General features: G+C 47.4%; 1 pseudogene; it reads left to right on the top strand.

The window, feature by feature from the left end:
* Nucleotides 1–16,338: 16,338 nt before the first annotated feature.
* LOC148790038 (heavy metal-associated isoprenylated plant protein 39 pseudogene) lies at nucleotides 16,339–17,213 on the top strand (annotated as a pseudogene).
* Nucleotides 17,214–20,942: the final 3,729 nt, after the last annotated feature.

Here is a 20,942-nt window from a genome sequence, read left to right as displayed (position 1 = left end):
AAACCTGCAATGAAAGACACAAGTTTACAAATTCAGATTAGTGTCATTTCCACTAGGCAAAATAATATCTTACTCGAAATTACATACTTTACTGAACTACTTGCTCCTCCACCCAGACTAATTGCCCCAACAGGCCACACCACTCAAGTTTTTATGTTTTTCCACTTCTTTTTTTATTTCTTCTTTTTAGCTGGGGGTTAGAGACAAAAGTTTTTTTAAATTGGTATATAGACTAACCTTTGAAATGCTAGGACCCTTCATTTAAGTTCATAATACTTTTTGAAGCATGCTAGGTCTACATGAGATACATGATTTGCAACTCAGGAATTTCAACAGATAAAAGGACCTTCAAATAACCCAGTCAACCAGATTTTTCTTGTAAAAGAACATTAAATAAATATTAATTAGATATATACAACATAGCAAAGTCACTATCCTTTTCTATAGGATGGCATAATGGCCACTTAACCCAAACTTCTGGTTTCCTTTTAAACCCTACCCCCTAAACAATATCTGTCAATTTACCCCTTGTTTAAACGGTTGAGTTTTGGTGGCAGTAAGCAGTTCCACTGTGGTTTAGACATTTTTGTTTTGATCAGCCCACTGTGGTTTAGATATCTAAGCATCAGTTCCTCAATTTTGAATTGTTGTGTTTGCTTGATTAGAATGAGGAATCTATCTGATTCTTGATTGTAGAATTATGTAAAGTTCAACTTAGCTTTCACTGTGTCAGGCATGAGAACTTGGTTGTTGCACTTGATCTCTATGAATTTCTTTCTAGGCCACATATACCCTGTTGGTAGCAGGGCTGAAAGTTATCTCTTAATCCCTCAGTAAGAGTGTTATCAATGAGACTAATTAGTTTAGAATTCTTGGGGTATTTTGTTTCAGGATAGTCCTTTTTGGGTACTTTCTTGGCTATTGATATTTTAGTGTTAATTTGGATGGGTAAGATGCTTTACTGGCTAGGTCATCCAAGAGATGGTAGAACAAGTTAAAGAGTTGGGTTATTGGTACATGACAGATATTCTATGTTACAATGTGGATTGAAGTTTTTGATTTCTTGGGTTTGCAGAGAAGCCTGCCTTCCACAACTGGATTTGGATCAACAAAAAGCACACCATCAGGGTTGAAAGAATTTTAATTCTGTATCAGTGTTTTTTGGATTTGAGTGAGTCTTTATTTGTTCTGTACCTAGAGAGAAGATAAAAGAGAAAAAGTAATAGGGATATAAAAGAGAAAGGCAAGATAGTAGGTATACTTGAGATATATTTTTTTCTTATGACAAAAGAGAAGAGAACAAGTTCTTATGTATTAATTGGTTTATCTGCTAAGCCTTCTTTCGGATGTATGATGGACAAACTGATTAACAATAAAAAAAGAAAATAACTAGTTGCTTCCATTGTCATAAACTATGCTTCTCTCTATTAACTTATTGAGATGATCGCCCTATTTTCTGATGCATTGAAAATCTATTTAGCTATGATGACAAATTGCTTAAGCCTACACTATGAGTTGATCAGTGGGATTCACATTACACGAAACTCAGGAACCATCCACCCAAGGACAAGGAGTGCGTTATTGCACAGGACACCTAAATTCTACTTTCCAGATTTTAAAAGAACCCTGATGGAACCTCCGCACATGAACAGCCGAGGCTTGGTCCTATGACCATCCCTTTGTTTTAAAGCTAAGTAGCCTCTGTATTATGTTCTGTTGCAGTCGAATGTTTCATAATACCATCATTCAGACTGCCACTCCAGCCATTTAGCTTGTTAAGCATCATTCAAACTTTCATGTTTCCCATCTCACTATTTAAATTTATCAGTAAAATTATTGTACGATGCCTGTATATTCCTAGTATTTTGATTCTGATGTATTTCCTCCACTGACTAGTTCCTAGTATTTTTTTTCTGTTTTTTTTTTTTTTTTTTTTTTTTTTGGGGGGGGGGGGGGAATGCATTGGAGCTCCATCTGGGTTCCCTACCCTCAAGATGGTTCAGATGTTGATAAATCTAGACCATTCAATGAAGGGATTCTTTCTATGCATGGTGTCTATAAGCACTAATCAATTGTTTGTGCTTTATCAATGGACATAGATCTAAGAAGCAAGTAATAGGGTCCCCCTAGGAATATGAGATGAGCGTCAATTATACCAACTGCAATTCATCACTTGGGTGAGATATAAATGAAACAGTCCACCAGAGGAGAATAATGCACTGTATATTTGCATTGAAAGACTCTGGAGTACTCAGTACAAAAGAATGACCCTTAGCAACTATACTACAAATCCTGTAACTGAGCTTAGAGAGTTACAGGTGAAAGAAGCTAGCTGGTGGGAAAGGGGTGGTTTGAGAGAATGGGGTTTAGCGGTTCCTAGTTGGGACTAAAGCTGACTTTGTAGAGGAAGGACAGACTTATCAAACATTGCTGGGCTGAAAGTATCAGTCTTATAAAAAATGCAGAAAAAGTTGTTTCCACTATATGGTGTGGGCCATATAAAAAATGCATGTGTGGCATTTAAAGGCAAATATGCTGTTCATATCACTAGACAAAAACGCAACAGTGGGATTTAGTAGGTAGTTTTGTGTTTTCCACCAAGCTCACTCCTGGACCCACTTTTTTTTTTACTTCTATCTCTTCAAATTTAATCACAAATCTCAAACCTTTTGATTTATCTAGTTATAGCCATCTAGATCCAATCTTCTGTGCTGTCTGCTATTTGATTCTTGGAAAGCTATATGCCTATACCTATATGAGTTACAGTTCACTGTTTGAGGTGTCACTGGATAAACCATGAGCATGCTAATGTTTTGATTTCACTAGTTGGCTTGACAATTATAGTTAGAAAAAGAGTTGTGACTACTATGTTTCTTTTGCTATCTATTAAACCAAGCATTCCATCCTTCTCTGGACTGGTTAGCATTTTAGGGTCATCCAACTAAATATATGTGAAGGAGATGGATTGTAGCCCGCTAAGATATATATCACCCAAAGAGTCCAATATATAATTTTTTATCACTTGGTTATATATGAATTTGATCTTTAATTTCATGGTGAATTCAATATGGGTTAATAATATCAAATCTTTTATTTCTCTGTACAATATATGGACTTCAAAACAGAAACTATGGGAAGAGGGGAAGAAATGATCCATAAACTATGCAACAAATCCAGTTGGATGTAAGAGTACATTTGAAGAAGATCCATAAACTATGCAACAAATCCAGTTGGATGTAAGAGTACATTTGAAGAAAGAAACAAAGTGCAACCACCTTCAAAGAAGAAGATAAGAAAAAAAACAACAACAAGAAGAACCAACACAATTCCAAGCGTAGGAATATTTGAATAAAAATAAGATGAATTATGCATACAACTATGTTCATGCAAGCTTCAAGTTTCCCAACTGATCCGATCCAAAATATATGCCACCTTCACTTCACTCCCACAACCCTAACTCTAGATAAGCTCTCGGTTGATAGTATGCTAGCTGCTTTAGTCTTAGAAGAAGGGTTCTTCTATAGGTCTAGGGTTTCCAACATGAAGACCATACAACAGGTTCCTCCTCCCATGTCAAGTAAAGGCCTGAATCATCATCTCCTTGGGGAAGCACAAGTGACCATCCGGCTCTGTACCTCATCAGGAGTGCCCTCACATCATCCACCACATCGTCACTGAACCCAACTGGTGAGAAGGCCTCCTTATAAGCCTATCACACCATTGTCTCCCCCTCTCTCTTCTCTCAGATTCCTCACTGCAGCTACCACCATCACCTTCATCACAAGCCAACACACTAATGGGTGTTCTATACGGTGTCCTGTTCAAATTTCAATACTCCTGGAGCACTCCCTCTCCAACATCAATCTCTCATTGCTGGTTGGAGGAAAACTCTCCTCTAGCATCTCAGAAAACAATGCGTAAACTCAGAGGTGATGAACGGAAATTTGGCCTGACCTCGCGATCGCCCGACACGTGGCAAGGGCAAGCAGCTCGGGACAGTAGAGCACCCAAAGCAAACGTCGGAAGCAAGTCCAAACTCACTACCGAGCCCGAACTCCAGACCGCTGTACTTAGTCCGATCTCCTTGTTAAGAGCGAACTCCCTGTTAAAGGTCTGAGCTCCCTAAAGAACCCGAGCTCCCTAAACCTGAGCTCCCTAAAAACCCGAGCTCCCTAAGTCCTAGCTCGGTCCTAGGAGCCCGAGCTCCCTAAAGAACCCGATCTCCCTAAGTCTTAGCTCGGTCCCAGGAGCCTGAGCTCCCTAAAGAACCCAAGCTCCCTAGAACGAGCTTCCTAAATCCGAGCTCCCTACTAGGAGCCCGAGCTCCCTGGTAAGAGTGAGCTCCCTCCTAAGAACCCGAGCTCCCTGCGAGGAGCACGAACTGTACTGGGCCCCAAGCCTCACAAAGCTGACCCGAGCTGACCCGTAGCGGCTCGGAACACTCCAAACCGAACTCAAGGCACCTCGCTCACCACTCCAACACTTTACTTCCAAAGCACCAGGCCGGCCAGACGTACCCGATACCAAGGACGTCTTTATCCAAGGGCGGCGTACCTGACTGATTTGGGATCTGACGCCTGACAGCCGCATTTCAAACGGCTTCCTGCCACCGCCACTTGCAACCGTCGTCACTAGCCGCAGAGACGGCTCCGACAAAAGGAACAGTGGCGGTTCTGTCCGACCAGAGGAAATGACACCCGAACTGGCAGGAGTTCAGAAGTAATCATGCCCGACCTGACGAAGGCCTGGAAGTAAGTGCGCGAGGTGGTTATAAAAGGCTTCTACCCCCCTAGGGATGAGGTATGCTAACTTTCGCGCTATCTGGTTATTCTTGCCTTTGAAGGATTCTAACTTGAGCTTCGGAGCCCTTACGCCGGGTTCTCCCCGGAGCTTCTCTTCTCCTCCCGTTTCAGGTCCCTGTTACTCATTTCAGAGGCGAGATCATCAACAGCTAAGACCGGCCAGATCGTGCATCATCAATTGGCGCCGTCTGTGGGAAACGCTTCAAAAAGCCTCCCTCCAAAACTCTCATACCCTTTCCTTCTTCTCTGAAAAACTCATTACTTATGGCCTCATCCAGCAACGCCGGACGCGGAACAGAGACAAACACCACCGGGGAACAACTCCAAGTTCCCGTGGTGTGTGTTGGGCAGTTCACCATCCCCCTCACGGTGGATGGAATCCCCAATCTGACTACGCCACAAGCAGTGGCACCTGTAAGCCTGCCCTCCGCAAATATCTCCTTCCCTCTTCCCATCGAGACTACCTTCTCTGAACCGACCGCCGCCCCCCTGGCAGCTAGCCAGAATCGGTTGGACGACGTAATGCAATGCATGCGGGCAATGCAAGCCCAGATGCAGCAGTTCCAGCAACACCAGCTTCACCAACACCAAGTGTTGCACAACCTATCCCAATACCACTATCAGCAGCAGTTTCCCCAACTGACACCGAATCAACCACTGCTTCCACCTCGCCACCCTGCCCCGAAGCCAGTAAAGGCCTCTCCACAGGATGGGCGCCCTCACCAAGGAAAGGCCTCCAGGCCCCAGAATCCCCCAAACAGCCAGGCCTCGTCCCCAGGCCGGAGAGAAAGAAAGGTCATTCCCGCCTCGCGGCTCGCAGGCGGATCAGGAACCTCGCCCGCGAGGTCAGCACCTCGGGTCTCAAAACCGGAGTCCCCACTGGTGGGAAACCGATTCGGCGCACTGGCAGCAGCGGACTACCAGAACTCCGAGCCCATCAAGCTCGGCAACATGGAGGCCAGCAGCGCCAGCACAAGGCCCACTCAGCAGCGAAGACGCCATCAAAGTCGACGAACCGCCACCCGCGTCTTATCCGAGCTCAGAGGCAAAGGCGAGACGAGCTCGGACGAGGTAGGAATCGCCCCGATTCTCTCAGTTCCTTCCCCCCTCGCCCCAGAACTCCTGGCAGTCCCCTTGCCTAGAGATTTCAAGCTCCCGCCCCTAGACAAGTACGACGGATCCTTCGACTCCAACGACCACGTGGACGCTTTCCAGTCCCAAATGCACCTTGCCAGGGCCAGCGAATCATGCATGTGCGTGGCCTTCACCACCACCCTCAAGGGGGTAGCCCGCACTTGGTACAGGAACCTGGCCCCCGGGTCGATAAAGTGTTGGGCTCAGTTTGTGTAGGTCTTCACTGCACACTTTGTTACCAGCAAACGGTGCCCCAGAGTAGAGGAAAGCATCTTCGGAGTAGTCCAAAGGGAGGGAGAACCCATACGGGGCTACATCAAACGATTCAACGAGGCATGCTTACAGATACCTCGGTTAGACCCCGCGGTACAGCTTGCCGCAGCAAAAAGAGGGGTGACGCACAAGGAATTCAAGTGACACATGGTAGCTAACCAGCCCGCGACCGTGGCCGAGTTCCTCAAGCTCGCGGACAAGTTCATGAGGACGAAGGAGGAAATCAACCAAAGAACCGAGGGCGGAAACGAGAAAAGAAAGAGGGACGGCGAGCCCTCTAGCTCGGCAGACCGAAAAAATCCGGCCCGGGACCCGAAACCGAACCAGTCATTCCGAGCTCCCCTGCCAGCTCGGACGGATTACACGCCACTGAACACAAGGCGGACCGAGATCCTAATGACGATCAAGGACGCCCCCTTTGTGAAATGGCCACCTCGCCTAAAGGGAAATCCGAACGAAAGAAACAAGAATTTGTATTGTAGTTTCCATAGGGACCACGGTCACAGTACCGAGCTATGTAATAACCTCCGAGACGAGATAGAGGGGCTCATCCGTCGCGGATACTTAAGAAACTTTGTACAGCACAACAATAATAGCAATAAAGCGGATCAGCCGGGCAAACACTTAAAAGATGCCCCGGAGACTAGCAGCAGGCCTGCCGAACCAATGCAGCGACAGCCTCCGGCAGAAAGGCCAGTTCGAGGAACCATCCATGTAATTGTGGGAGGTTCAGTGGTGGCAGGGTGCACATCAGCGGCAGCTCGGACCTCAGTTCGCGAAGTGGTCCTCGAGGAACGGAACCCCCGAAAAGGCCAAAGACCGAGGAGCCGATCCTCTTCACAGAAGACGACGCGCGGGGAGTTAGCTACCCTCACGACGACGCACTCGTCATTAAACTCAGGATCAGCGACTTCGAAGTTAGGCTCGTACTCGTAGATTCAGGCAGCTCGGCGGACATCCTATTCAAGTCGGCATTTGATCGGCTATAGCTGCCAAGGAGTGAACTAAAACCTGTAAACACTCCCCTGGTGGGCTTCAGCGGGGAGGAAGTCAGGCCCCTTGGAAAGGAAACGGTGCCCGTGGAAGTCGGCACATGGCCTTGTGCGGTCAGACTCAACCACGATTTTCTGGTGGTCGCGACCCCCTCCCCATACAACGCCATAATAGGACGGCCAATCACGCATATCCTGCGGGCGGTGGTCTCTACCTATTATTTGGCAATGAAGTTCCCCACGGACTTCGGTGTGGGGGTAGTGCGGGGCGACCAGCTCGAGTCCCGCAAGTGCTACGTCGCCGCCCTAAAGGGCAAGTCCAAGCCGGCCGGCGACCTCGACCTAGAGCGGCCTACGGAGCAAGGCAAAGAACGAGCCTCGCCGACAGAAGAGACAGTCGCGGTCCCGACCTCACCTACAGACCCATCTCGCGCACTCCGGATTGGGGCTTCTGTCAAGGAACCCCTACGGACCGAACTGGTAAGCTTTTTACTCCAAAATTTTGATATTTTTGCATGGTCCGCGGCCAATATGCCCGGTATTGACCCTAGTCTTATAACTCACAAACTTAACACTGACCCTTTAGTCAGACCCGTTAGACAGAAGAAACGGAACTTAGCCCCGGAGCGCTGGAAAGCGGTCGACGAGGAAGTCGAAAAGCTCCTCGCGGCAGACTTCATAAGGGAAGTCCATTACCCGAGCTGGGTGGCCAACCCTGTGCTGGTGAAAAAGGCGAACGGCAAGTGGCGCATGTGCGTCAACTACACCGACCTGAACCGAGCTTGCCCGAAAGACTGCTTCCCCCTTCCTAAGATCGACCGTCTAGTGGACGCGACCTCGGGACATGAATTGCTAAGTTTCCTGGATGCCTACTCAGGCTACAACCAAATCCGGATGGACCAGTCCGACGAGGAAAAAACCAGCTTCATAACCGAATTCGGTATATACTGTTACAAGGTCATGCCCTTCGGGTTAAAAAACGCCGGGGTGACCTTCCAAAGACTTGTAAATAGGCTGTTTCGGCCCCTGATCGGCACAAAGATAGAGTGCTATGTAGACGACATGGTCGTCAAAACACAGTTTTCGCAAGAATTAATACAAGACTTAGATTCAGTCTTCCAAATCCTACGTCAGTATAACATGAAATTAAACCCCAACAAATGTGTCTTTGGCATCACCTCGGGTAAGTTCCTGGGCTACGTTGTCAATCGACGTGGCATCGAGGCCAACCCAGACAAAATACAAGCCATCCTAGATATGAGACCACCTCGGAAAATAAAAGAAGTCCAAAGGCTAAACGGCCGCATAGCCGCCCTAAGCCGCTTCATGTCCAAATCGGCAAACCGCTGCCTACCCTTCTTCAAAGCGATCAAAGGCAAAGGGTTCGAATGGACCCAAGACTGTCAGCTCGCGTTTGACGAGCTAAAAGGCTACCTCGCCAAAGTGCCAACCTTAGCTCGGCCCGAGGAAGGCGAAGTCTTAGAGCCATACCTCTCGGCCAGCGACGAGGTGGTCAGTTCGGTACTAGTAAAGGAAGCAGACCGGGTCCAACGACCCATATATTATGTTAGTAAAATCTTGCAGGGAGCAGAGACAAGGTACCCGCAGATAGAAAAGCTAGCGTATGCCCTGGTGATAGCAGCACGGAAACTCCGCCCGTACTTCCAGGCCCACACCGTCATCGTCCTAACCGACAAACCTCTGAGGCAAGTTTTACTCAAACCCGAGGTTTCCGGCCGGCTGACGAAGTGGTCCATCGAGCTCAGCGAGTACGATCTCCAGTACAAGCCAAGAACTGCCATCAAGGCCCAAGCCTTGGCAGATTTTATCACAGAGTGCACATTCAACCCCGGAGCCCCTGAACTGGTCGAGCCCGAGGTCCCCAGTTCGGGCGAACTCGGAGCTCTCAAGCCAAATGAGTCCGAGCCCTGTGAAGTAATAGCCAGCGTGGCTTCCCTCCTGGTTAGACCAAGCGCGAACTGGGACGAGGAGCCCTGGATCCTTCACGTAGATGGCTCCTTGAACCAACAAGGCAGCGGGGCTGGAATAGTGCTACGCGGCCCGGGCGGAACAAAACTGGAATACGCACTACGCTTTGAGTTCGCGGCATCCAACAACGAGGCAGAGTACGAGGCACTGATAGCTGGGCTAAACCTAGCGCGCAAGGTCGGGGCAAAGCACGTGGTTATTTGCAGCGATTCCCAGCCCGTGGTCAACCAAGTTACAGGCGAGAACGAAGCACGCGAACTCACTATGATTGCGTACTTGGCGAAAGTAAAGGAAGCTCTGCTCAAATTCCAATCACACTTCATCGAGCAAATCCCGAGGTCAGAGAACGCTGAGGCCGACGCCCTGTCCCGACTGGCTAGCACGAGCCACAACGCCAGGAGAACCGTGTACGTAGAGGACTTGCCTCGGCCCAGCATTCTCGGTGGGGCAGAAGAGGTCGCTCCCGTCACCGAAGCAGAGCCGAGCTGGATCGACCCACTCGCGAGCTTCCTGTTAGACGGAACACTCCCCGCGGACTGCAACACAGCCAAGAGGGTGCAGCGCCAGGCAGCCAAATACGTCATGATAGACGAACGTTTGTACCGACGATCCTACACGCTCCCCTATCTGCGATGCTTGCGCCCGGCCGAAGCCGAGCTGGTACTCCGCGACATCCATGAAGGCTTGTGCGGCAGACACCTGGGGGGCAGAGCCCTCGCCCAAAAGGCACTTCGACAAGGATACTACTGGCCAACGATGAAGACAGAGGCAATCGAGCTCGTCAGAAAATGCGGCAAGTGTCAGAAGCATGCCAGCATCCACCATCAGCCCGCTGCTGACCTCAAATACCTCACCAGTCCATGGCCCTTCGCCCAATGGGGCATCGACCTCCTGGGGCCATTCCCACCAGCGACAGGCGGGAGGAAATTCCTAGTGGTGGCAGTAGATTATTTCACAAAGTGGATAGAAGCCGAACCCCTGGCAATACTTACGGCCCGAAACATACAAAACTTCTTTTGGAAGAACATCATATGTCGCTTCGGGCTACCTCGGGTACTGATCTCCGACAATGGCAAACAGTTCGAAGACATCAAGTTCCAAGAATGGTGCCAAAGTATGGGAATTAGTCAGAACTTCACATCGGTCGCACACCCGCAGGCAAATGGCCAAACAGAAGTAATGAACAGAGCCATCCTCCGCGGACTAAAAGCGCGATTGGACCGAGCCAAAGGTTTATGGGCAGACGAACTACCAAGTGTTTTATGGGCATATCGAACCACGGAAAAGACCACCACGGGTGAGACCCCCTTTAACCTCACCTATGGCACCGAAGCAGTGATCCCGGCGGAAATCGAAGTGCCTACGTTACGACTAGAAGCGTACGACGAACGGACAAACGAGGGCGAGTTGCGCACCAACCTCGACCTACTGGACGAAGTGAGAGACCTCGCGCACATCCGAACTGCGGCTTACCAACAAAAGGTAGCTCGGTACTACAACGCGCGAGTAAAAAAGAGGAACTTCCGCGTCGGTGACCTGGTTCTCCGTAAGGTCATGGTGCCCGAACCCGGCGTAGGGAAACTTGGACCGAACTAGGAAGGACCCTACAGAGTAATGAAAACGCTCGGTGGGGGAGCGTACGAGCTCGGAACCCTAGAAGGGAAACAAGTACCCCGAGCATGGAACGTTGTCAACTTGAGAAGGTACTATCTATAGGCTACCAAAGAAAGTACGCTGAAGGCATTTCATAAAACGAACTGACGGACCGAAATGGTCAGTTCGGCAAAAAATATAGCTCGAAGACACCAGAACTTGAACAAAAAGACATTTCATTTCAAAACAGATGTGTACATTTCATTTCATTTTACAAGCCCGGGGCTACTTCATCGTTATCAGAAGCCTCTCCGACAACGCCCGAAGGACCTGCCTCCCCCTCGGAGTCTGGTTCGGCATCCGCGACAGTAGCCATCTCCGGAGTGATGCGCGAAGTGGATATGGCGCTGGTATCGAGGTTGGGGTACGTATTCCGGATCATCCACCGACTTAGCTTGAAACCCCTCCTGTAGGAGTCTACCATCAGGTCATCGAAATCCGGCGAAGCAATGTAATCGCTGATAGCCTTCTTCTTCGCGTCTTCGATGCCTTGAGAGAAGATCTGAGTCCTCTCCCTGATATCCTCCTGAAGATATTCAACCTGGTGCTCCAGGTCCAGCTTCATGTCCGCCATGCGCTGCACCACCACCCCCATGGCCTTGGCATCCCTCTGAGACCTCGCTTGCCTAGACCGCGCACGGCGAGCAGCAGCATCAGCAGCACGAGCATTCTCCTCAGCAGTCCGAGCAGCCTCCTCGGCAGCCCGCGCCTACCGCGAGCATTTCTTCACCTGGTTCGCCAAGGCGTGAATGGAGGAGTTCACCTATCAAAGGAAAACGAGGTCAGAGAAACGAATGAAAAAAAATAGAAGCCGAGCTCTAAAGAAGAGATCACTTACCACCATGGCATGAGTAACGGCACAGCAGGCCACTTGGTGCAGAGGGAGCTCGGTCCACGCCACAACTTCCTCAGGAAACGTCGCCTCCTTACTCCATTGAAGAGCATGCACAGGCGACAGCACGCTCCTGAAGTCCCCCGGGGCCTCCGAGCCCGACGGCCCAGCTCACATATGAGCGGACTCGGAATAGGCGGGAGCCCCCGTGTGTGTGGTTTCAGCATAAGGAGCCCCCGCCGGCCCCTGCATAGGAGGAACCATCTCGGGCTCCTCTGCCAGACAGTCCGGCACCTCGGGCTCCGCAACTCGGGATGGCTTGGCGCGAGCTCGCTTGGCCACCCGCTTTTTCCTCTTCATCCCCTCGAACAAGTGCGCACCTCGTGACCCTCGAGAATCCATTGTACCTGCGAAAAGGAGTTCGGCATCAGTAAGACGTAAGCGAAGAACAAGACAAGATCACTAGGGAAAGAACCTACCCGAACTCAGGCCCGCAACAATAAGCTTGGCCTCCGTCAGATACCATTGGCAATCCAGCCCAAGCCGCGCCCTTTGCCGGAGGCCCTTCGCCGTCTCCTCATCAAGTGTGATGCCGGAATCAGGAGCGGCCACTCCCCAGCCGGTCTGAAACGACCACCCCATCGCACTTCGCACCCCGAAATAGTCCCGCTTCCACGCCGGGACCTTATTGGGGAGTCCGTGTAAGAGCTTGAAGCCCGGGCGAGGGGACAAGTAGTATGCCCGCCTACGCCCAGGAAGGGGACCCACTTGCTTTTTCAACATTAAGATAGAAGAAAAAATCTCTAGATCCAGAGGGAAGTTCTCGTCGCAAAATAAAGAGATCGTTCCCACTAAGTTCCTAATAGAGTTCGGGTGAAGCTGGCCAACCGTCACCCCGAAGTGGTTTAGGACCTCGACAAGAAGAGGGTGGAAGGGCAGTCGCAGCCCCGCGGCGAGCTGTTCCCGGAAAATCACTATCTCATCAGGACCATGTTCCCAAGGAAAGCTCCCCGTAGGGATAAAATAACCGTACTCGCTGGGCAAATTATAGTAGTCTACGAGGGTTTGAAGTTCCTCAAGCGTCATGGTTAAAGGGCCGAACTGATCTACAACCCGGCCACGGCGGGAGGTGGATGCCGACCTACCCAAAGCACCTCGGGTGGTAGGCCCGACCCCTCCCTCAGGACCTACATCGGGCTCACTTGAACTACCGTGGGACGCAAACTGGTTCGTAGAACCCACATCAGACCCGCTTGAACAGTCTGAACCCTCCAAACCGGACATCGTGAAACGGAACGAGATTCCAAAAAACACTCACTTGGGAAGAAGACTGAAGCAGACCGCGAGAACTCGAACGAGCAAGACCTGGGATGCGAGCTGAAAAGCCTGGACGCGAGCTGAAACTTAAGGCGCGAGCTCAAGATATACAACAATAGCAAGGATGCCCCCCCCCCCCCCCCCCGCGCACTATTTATATCCACAGCGTACGGAAAGTGACGGCCCAGATCGAAGCCAATCCAACGGCTCACAGCCGCGCTAAGCCGCACGTCTTCCAATCCAACGGCCCAGATCGAAGCTTCCTAAATCCGAGCTCCCTACTAGGAGCCCAAGCTCCCTAATAAGAGCGAGCTCCCTCCTGAGAACCCGAGCTCCCTGCGAGGAGCACGAACTGTACTGGGCCCCAAGCCTCACAAAGCTGACCCGAGCTGACCCGTAGCGGCTCGAAACACTCCAAACCGAACTCAAGGCACCTCGCTCACCACTCCAACACTTTACTCCCAAAGCACCAGGCCGGCCAGACGTACCCGATACCAAGGACGTCTTTATCCAAGGGCGGCGTACCTGACTGATTTGGGATCTGACGCCTGACAGCCGCATTTCAAACGGCTTCCTGCCACCGCCACCTGCAACCGTCGTCACTGGCCGCAGAGACGGCTCCGATAAAAGGAACAGTGGCGGTTCTGTTCGACCAGAGGAAATGACACCCGAACTGGCATGAGTTCAGAAGTAATCATGCCCGACCTGACGAAGGCCTGGAAGTGAGTGCGCGAGGTGGTTATAAAAGGCTTCTACCCCCCTAGGGATGAGGTATGCTAACTTTCGCGCTATCTGGTTATTCTTGCCTTTGAAGGATTCTAACTTGAGCTTCGGAGCCCTTACGTCGGGTTCTCCCTAGAGCTTCTCTTCTCCTCCCGTTTCAGGTCCCTGTTACTCATTTCAGAGGCGAGATCATCAACAGCTAAGACCGGCCAGATCGTGCATCATCAAGACGCATTCACCGAACCACCACATTACCAGAAAACTGATTCAAGAGATCTAAACGTGCACAACCACCGAATTTTCTTATTACGAATCTAAAAGGTCAAACAACAAAGTGGAAGAAGAAAGAGTAAATTCGAACAAAATCAATCCCAATCTTCTTACACATGCAAGAGAAAACATTTACTACAGAGAAAGTCTCACCTGTTAATGTTAGCGTCATTCTTTGGCTGTCGTCCGGTGGTGAGAAAATCTCGATCAAGACTGAGAGAGAGAGAGAGAGAAAGAGAGGGAGTCTCACCTATTAATGCCATCGCCGTTCTCTGGTTGCCATCCGGTGGTGAGAAAGTCTTGATCAAGACCGAGAGAGAGAGATTACGAACGCGGGAAGTCTAAAAGTTTTTTCAGAGTGTTTCATCCTTTTTTCCTGGATTTGAATGGGATTTAGGCAGGCTCAGAATCCGATTCAAATGTACAACCGCCGTGCCAGTTTGAAAGTCCGCCGTCCGATCTTTAATTAATTTTGTAGGTGGCTGTCTTGTCGAGGAGTTCACTTTAATTCTCGCTGTGGCGGCGGTCTTACAGACCGCCGGTTCTAAACCGCCGCCCCAGCCAGTTTTTCTTGTAGTGTAAATTTTACATTGGAACCAGAATAGCTATTCCTCATGTTTACTTGGTTCAGATCAGAATTGGAATTGATTTTCATTCCGAAAAGAGAAATGTGTTTAGTCTTATTTTTCTTAGAATTGTCAGAGAAAACTATGTGCCTCAAATCCATTTGACATGCTAGCTAGCTGCACCAAAAACATTCCTCTTAAACGTTTGTAGTTTGAATTATCAAAACAAACACAGTTGTCCAAGTGGGTAACATCACCCAATAAACAATTTCAGCGCAAAATGTAAACTTGGCAGGAATAACAATTATCAACAATGAACTTTTTTTTTGAAGCCACAATGAACCGGTTTAAACCCAGACGCCGGGGCTTTAAGGCTCCGAACTTTGAGACTTATGATGGAATTGCTGATTCCGTCGACCACGTTGAAAGTTTCCAAGCGTTTATGCTTATCCACGGTGCTTTGAAGGCTAACATGTGTTTTGCCTTTCAAACCACTCTTTAGAAGGCCACCAGATTATGTTATTACAGGCTCCCACCTTGGTCCATTACGAGCTAGGAGCAACTCACTGATTTGTTTAATGCCCATTTTGTAACTAGTTATATTGTCAAAAAACAACTAGTTTGAGAGGAAAATTAAATTATATTTTTCCAACCCAAACCTAACTTGGCCTAACCCGATACCAATCCGACCCAACCCATAACAATTCAATTATATTTTTCTTTAAAAGTCATTAATTTAAAGAGGAAAATTAAACTCAGCATGTAAGAAAATCTTAAACTTCAAGGCTATATGGAGTTAGAAGTCAAAAAATAAAACATAACTGAAACCCGATTCAGGTCAAAGAATCTAAAATCTAACTCAACCATAAAGCTGAATATACCTAGATTTGAATATCGATACGATACGGGACATGTCGTATTGGTATCGGTTAATAACAGTACGAGATATGCTATGAATACAAGTGTATCTTGTCAATCGTTCGTATTAAACGGATGCGTATCAGCTCGTATCGCATTGTATTGGCCGATACGCATCGATATTGTCCGATACGCACGATAAGCGCTGCATCCATTCAATAATCTCCATAAAGACACAAATGAAGTGATTCAAAGTCAGCTCACCTAATACGCGTTTTGTGCTTCCAAACTAGTAAGTCATTCTTCATTTCGTGATATAAAGTAAAATAAAACAAATTTTAGGGTAAATTACAAAGACCCCCCCGTACTTTGTTTTGTGACAAAGACACCCCTTGTACTATGACCGTGAGACAAAGACCCCCTTCCGTTAGCCTTACGTCCAAAAAGGCTGTTATAATATTTTTTAATTCCCATACTACCCTTGAAGATGGGAATTGGAAATACTCCAACAACTGGATTGAATCCATTTAATCCCAACTACAACCAAATGGCGATTGGCTGCTGGTACAAGCAAGCAAATACTACAACCAAACGACAATTCGATCCTGAGCCGACTACACTATCAAGATTGTAGCAATAGGCAAATACTATGGCGTCATGAGGAGAGAGGCGGAGAGTTGAAAATACTAAGTCACTAACAACGATTGCTTGCTTTAGACTTTAGAGTTGAGAGTTAGACATCGACGCCGCAGGATTGTACCAGCTAGTACTTGAAGGTCGTTTCGACGGGAATCCCTATGTTTCGATTGCCAAAGGTGTTATAAGCTGGAAATCGAAGTACCCACCTTCCACCTGAGCTTTTCATTATTCTTGATTTTGATCAAGATGGTCCCAAAATTATGCTCCTGAGAAAATGAGGCGGCGAGGTAATGTGCAATTGGCACAGACATGCCGTAGATGAATGGAGACCAGACGTTGATGTCTTTGTGACCCTGGTAGGTGGGCGGTAATCTAATCGGGAAGGTGATCTGTTGATTACTCTACATCGCACACACATGCCTTTGGGGCTCTTTTGGAATCGTACTGGATATCCACTTTATAAGTTTTGGTTTTTCAGAACCATTTTAGAAAATGAAATTCGATTCTTTGATTCCTGGTTCTTGTTGGACTTTATTTTGTTCTGATTCAATGGGAGTTTCAAAACCTTTGATTGTATCAGGAGTTTGATTTGATCTTAACTAAGACTTTTTTTGTTCATTTTTTTTAATTGATACAGAAGGTGGTGCTGAAGTTGGATTTACATGATGACAAGGCCAAGCAGAAGGCCATGAAGGCAATCTCTAGCCTTTCAGGTATCAAGATGATCTTTACCCTATTTTCTTATTGAACTAAAGTAAGCAATCTCAGTTTTGAGAAAGAAAAAATAGCCTAAAGCTATCGAAATAACTTTTGCGTTTTTCATCTTTATGAATTTGTAGGAATTGATTCCATCACCATGGACATGAAAGAGAAGAAATTGAAAATCGTCGGATATGTGGATTCCGTAGATGTGGTGAGCAAGCTATGCAAACTCTGGCACACAGATATAGTTTTTGTAGGTCCTGCAAAAGAGCCTGAGAAGAAGGAGGAACCCAAGAAGGAAGAAAAGAAGGAAGAACCCAAGAAAGATCCAGTGGAGCAATAGATCCAGAACATGGTCAAGGCCTACTAGGCTTATAATCCCCACATGACCACTCACTACTATGTCCAAAGTGTGGAAGAGAATCCAAATGCTTGTGTTATTTGTTTATTCTTAGATATTTAAGGAGGGGAAAAGGAACAATCTGAGATGCCAATGGATTCGAAATTCCGAGTGTATTTTCGACAACTATATCTGAGGCGAGATACCCAAAACAGGGAGGCTAATATGTACAGTTTTAGGGGAGGAAGTTCCCATCGGAGATGTTAAACTGATATACCATAGTGTCTTGCAGTGTGAACTGGGGCTTGGAGGGTCAGAGGATCGCCCATACAAGGAAAGAATGAGAGAGGGAGGGGAAATGAAGAGAAGAAAGGGAAAAGGGAAAAAAAAAGAAAATAGAAAAAGTTTAGTGGAGTATTTTGGTAATTTAACGTGTTCCGTCATCTAACTTAACGGTCAAGGGGGGTTTTTGTCTTACGGTCATAGTATAGGGGGGTCTTTGTCACAAATGTTACTATGGGATGAAAAGGGTAGAGTCCTCCTTTAGTCGGTCCTTAGTGCAGGATCCTCCTGATCACCTTGTCCTATACAACAAAGCCAGATGCATCAAAAACAAATTTGCAGTTATTATCTTTTGAGAATTGGTAAACTGAAAGCAGGTTAGAGGAGTCATCGGGATAGTGAAGAACATGATTTAGGTGAAAAGTAGAAGATGGATAGGTTAGAGCGGAGGTGCCGGTGTATTTGATGTCTAAGCCATGTCCGTTACCCACCGTGACCAAGTTGGAACAAGCATAAGGGAGCAGATTAGAAACTTTACCAAGATCTGGAGTGATGTGGTGAGAGGCTCCGGTATCGGAGTACCATGTGCCGTCATCAAGAGGATCATGAGAAGTTGTTGCCACTGCAACTACTTTTTGTGGTTGATGTCTACCTTGATAGGGGAGATTCAGCCTCTGGAAACAGTCAATGGCTATGTGTTCAACTTTGTTGCAGATTTGGCAAGTTGGTTGAGAGTTGTTATTGGTTGGACGCGGAGACAAAGTGGATCGGTTGCTCCCTTGATTAGATTATGAAGGTCGCGAGGCGGCTGCATTTTGTTGCTGGCATTTGGAATCATACTATGAAGTGTTCTAGCGATTTGAAGAGTTGGGATGGCGAGAATGCTGCTGTTGTCGTGTCTTGGCTACTACTAGGGCATGGGAGTTTTTTGTAGGAGCATCTTCTATAAGAGACATTTCTTCGCAGATGAGCAGGTCATGAAGTTCTTCTAGTGTAACTGCTGCAATTCGGGCACGACCATGAATAGTAGAGGCAAATGGATGATATGGTAAAGGCAATCCGTCCAAGATATAGATCTGTAATTCATCATCAAATATGGGTGTACCACCTCGAAAGTTGATCACTAATAGATTTAACTTACTAGAGGTAGTCGTGCATGGTGAGAGAACCCTTTTTCAGATATGGGTGCACCATCATCAGATATGGGTGCACCACCTCGAAAGTTGATCACTTCCTTTGCAAAGGGAAGTAACGTGCATGGGGGTGGAAGAGGCATAGAGTTGTTTCGGAATATCCCACACTTCCTTGGATGACTTCACGCCAACCATGTAGGGCAGAGCCCATGTGGACAAAGTAGCTTGAGTCTAGGAGAGAAGCATTTGGTCATATTCATACCTGGTTTCGAACATTTGATCATCAGTACTTGAAGCTGATTTAGATCCAACGATGAAAGACATAAGCTGGTGCCCTGTGAAAATGGGCTCAAACAATGTTTTCCATTGGAGATGTTTGATATCACCAATGAAGAGGATGTTGGGAACGAACTGGCATCGATCTAGGAAGTTGAGGTTGAAGCTAACATGATGATGATGCAATTTTGCTATGGCTCTGATACCATAAAGAAGTAAGCACTGAGTTGATTTTGAACAAAAAGATCACACACTCAATGGGTGATCATTGATAGTATTTATAGTTATTCTGATATGGTTATCATGTACAAGGATAAATACAAAGGGAGATCAGATTGGTTAGGAGTTTTGGTTTATCTTGATTAGTTATAGAAGATGAGGCTTATCTGGGTTAGTTGGCGTATAGATGAGGTTTATCTTGAATAGTTGGTGTGTGGGTTGATGCATGGGCCTGATGAGTGGGCTCATTATCACTATATACTTTAATTTTTTTGTAGATAGGTTGACATGTTATTGTCGCCCTTTTGGAGAGAACCTAGTTCATTGCGAATTCCCACTACATTTTCTGTTCCCCTAAATACAATTTTTCGAGAGTGTCCCACACTTCTCTACTTGTTTTAGAGCCAACAATTTGGGTGAGTATAGCCTCGTTGAGTAAGGCTGGTAGCCAGCTAAATATGTACTTGTCTTTCTTGATCCATTGGCAATATTGTTCACTCGAAGATGATGATGATGATGAGACCTCTGATGAAGAGGAGGACGAATGGGGTGGACATGGATTTGAACCATCTACAAAACTGAGGAGCTCATGACTCAAAAGAGCATTTTCGTCTTAAAAATACCAAACAATGTAGTTTGTTCCATCTAGGCGGACTATAATAAAGTGGGGAAGTTGATTTCCCAGTGATCCAAACTGATCTGAGTAACAATGGTGGATCCGATTGAGTTTCTGGATGACCCGAGCTCCCTACTGAGAACCCGAGCTCCCTGCAAGGAGACTATTTGGGCCCCAAGCCTAGCAAAGCTGTGACCCGAGCTGGCCCATGGCAGCTCGGAACACTCCCCAAACCGAACTCAAGACATCTCGCTCACTCCAACACTTAGCTTCCGAAACACCAGGCTGACCAAACGTACCTGACACCAAGGATGTCCGTATCCAAGGGCGACGCACCTGACTGATTTGGGATCTGACGCCTGACAGCCGCACTTCAAACGGCCTCCTGCTACCGCCACCTGCAACCGTCGTTACTAGCTGCAGAGACGGCTCTGACAAAAGGAGCAGTGGCGGTTCTGTCCGGCCGGAGGAAATGACATCCGAACTGGCAAGGGGTTCAGAAGTAATCATGCCCGATCTGACAGAAGCCTGGAAGTGAGTGCGCGAGGTGGTTATAAAAGGCTCCTACCCCCCAGGAACGAGGTATGCTAACTTTTGCGCTATCTGGTCTATCTTGCCTTTGAAAGACTCTAACTTGAGCTTCGGAGCCCTTATGCCGGGTTCTCCCCGGAGCTTCTCTTCTCCTTCCGTTTTAGATCCCTGCCACTCAGTTCAGAGGCAAAATCGTTGACAGCTAAGATCGGCCGGATTGTGCATCATCAAAAACCAAGCTTAAACCTGATAGTTCCATCGACTTGTTTAAGGCCAGATTAGTGGCCAAAAGATATACTCAGGCAGAAGGAACTGACTATACAAAGACTTATGCTCCAGTTGCAGAACTTGTGACAGCTTGATGTCTCCTCGCACTAGATGCAGCCCGTCAATGGGATGTCCATCAAATGGCGAACTTCAAGAAAAAATATACATGCTTCCACCTCCTAGATTACTTACGGCAGTAGAAAAAATATTTTCTTGGTATCAAAGTCTCTCAGAATGATGATAGTTTCTTCATTTACCATGGAGCAACAACACTGACTTGAACCTAATGATGGGATGCCAATTACCAATCTAGATCGCTATGGACATTTAATTGGCTGACTCATATATGTGACCATTACTCGGCTGGAGATTACATATATATTCACTAAATATTCTCAGTCAGTTTAAGAATAAGCCATGCCAGTCTCACATGGATGCAGGTTTACACATTCTTTGGTGCTTGAGGTCATGCCCAAATCAAGGCATCAAACTATTAGCCAAGAGTGACTTAGTTATCAGGGTCTACTG

Source organism: Nelumbo nucifera, chromosome 8 (genome assembly GCF_055504915.1).
Source record: "Nelumbo nucifera cultivar China Antique chromosome 8, China Antique-T2T, whole genome shotgun sequence".
NCBI classification, from domain to species: domain Eukaryota; kingdom Viridiplantae; phylum Streptophyta; class Magnoliopsida; order Proteales; family Nelumbonaceae; genus Nelumbo; species Nelumbo nucifera.
The sequence above is the reverse complement of the archived record's forward strand: the minus strand, read 5'-3'. Positions and strand labels throughout refer to the sequence as shown.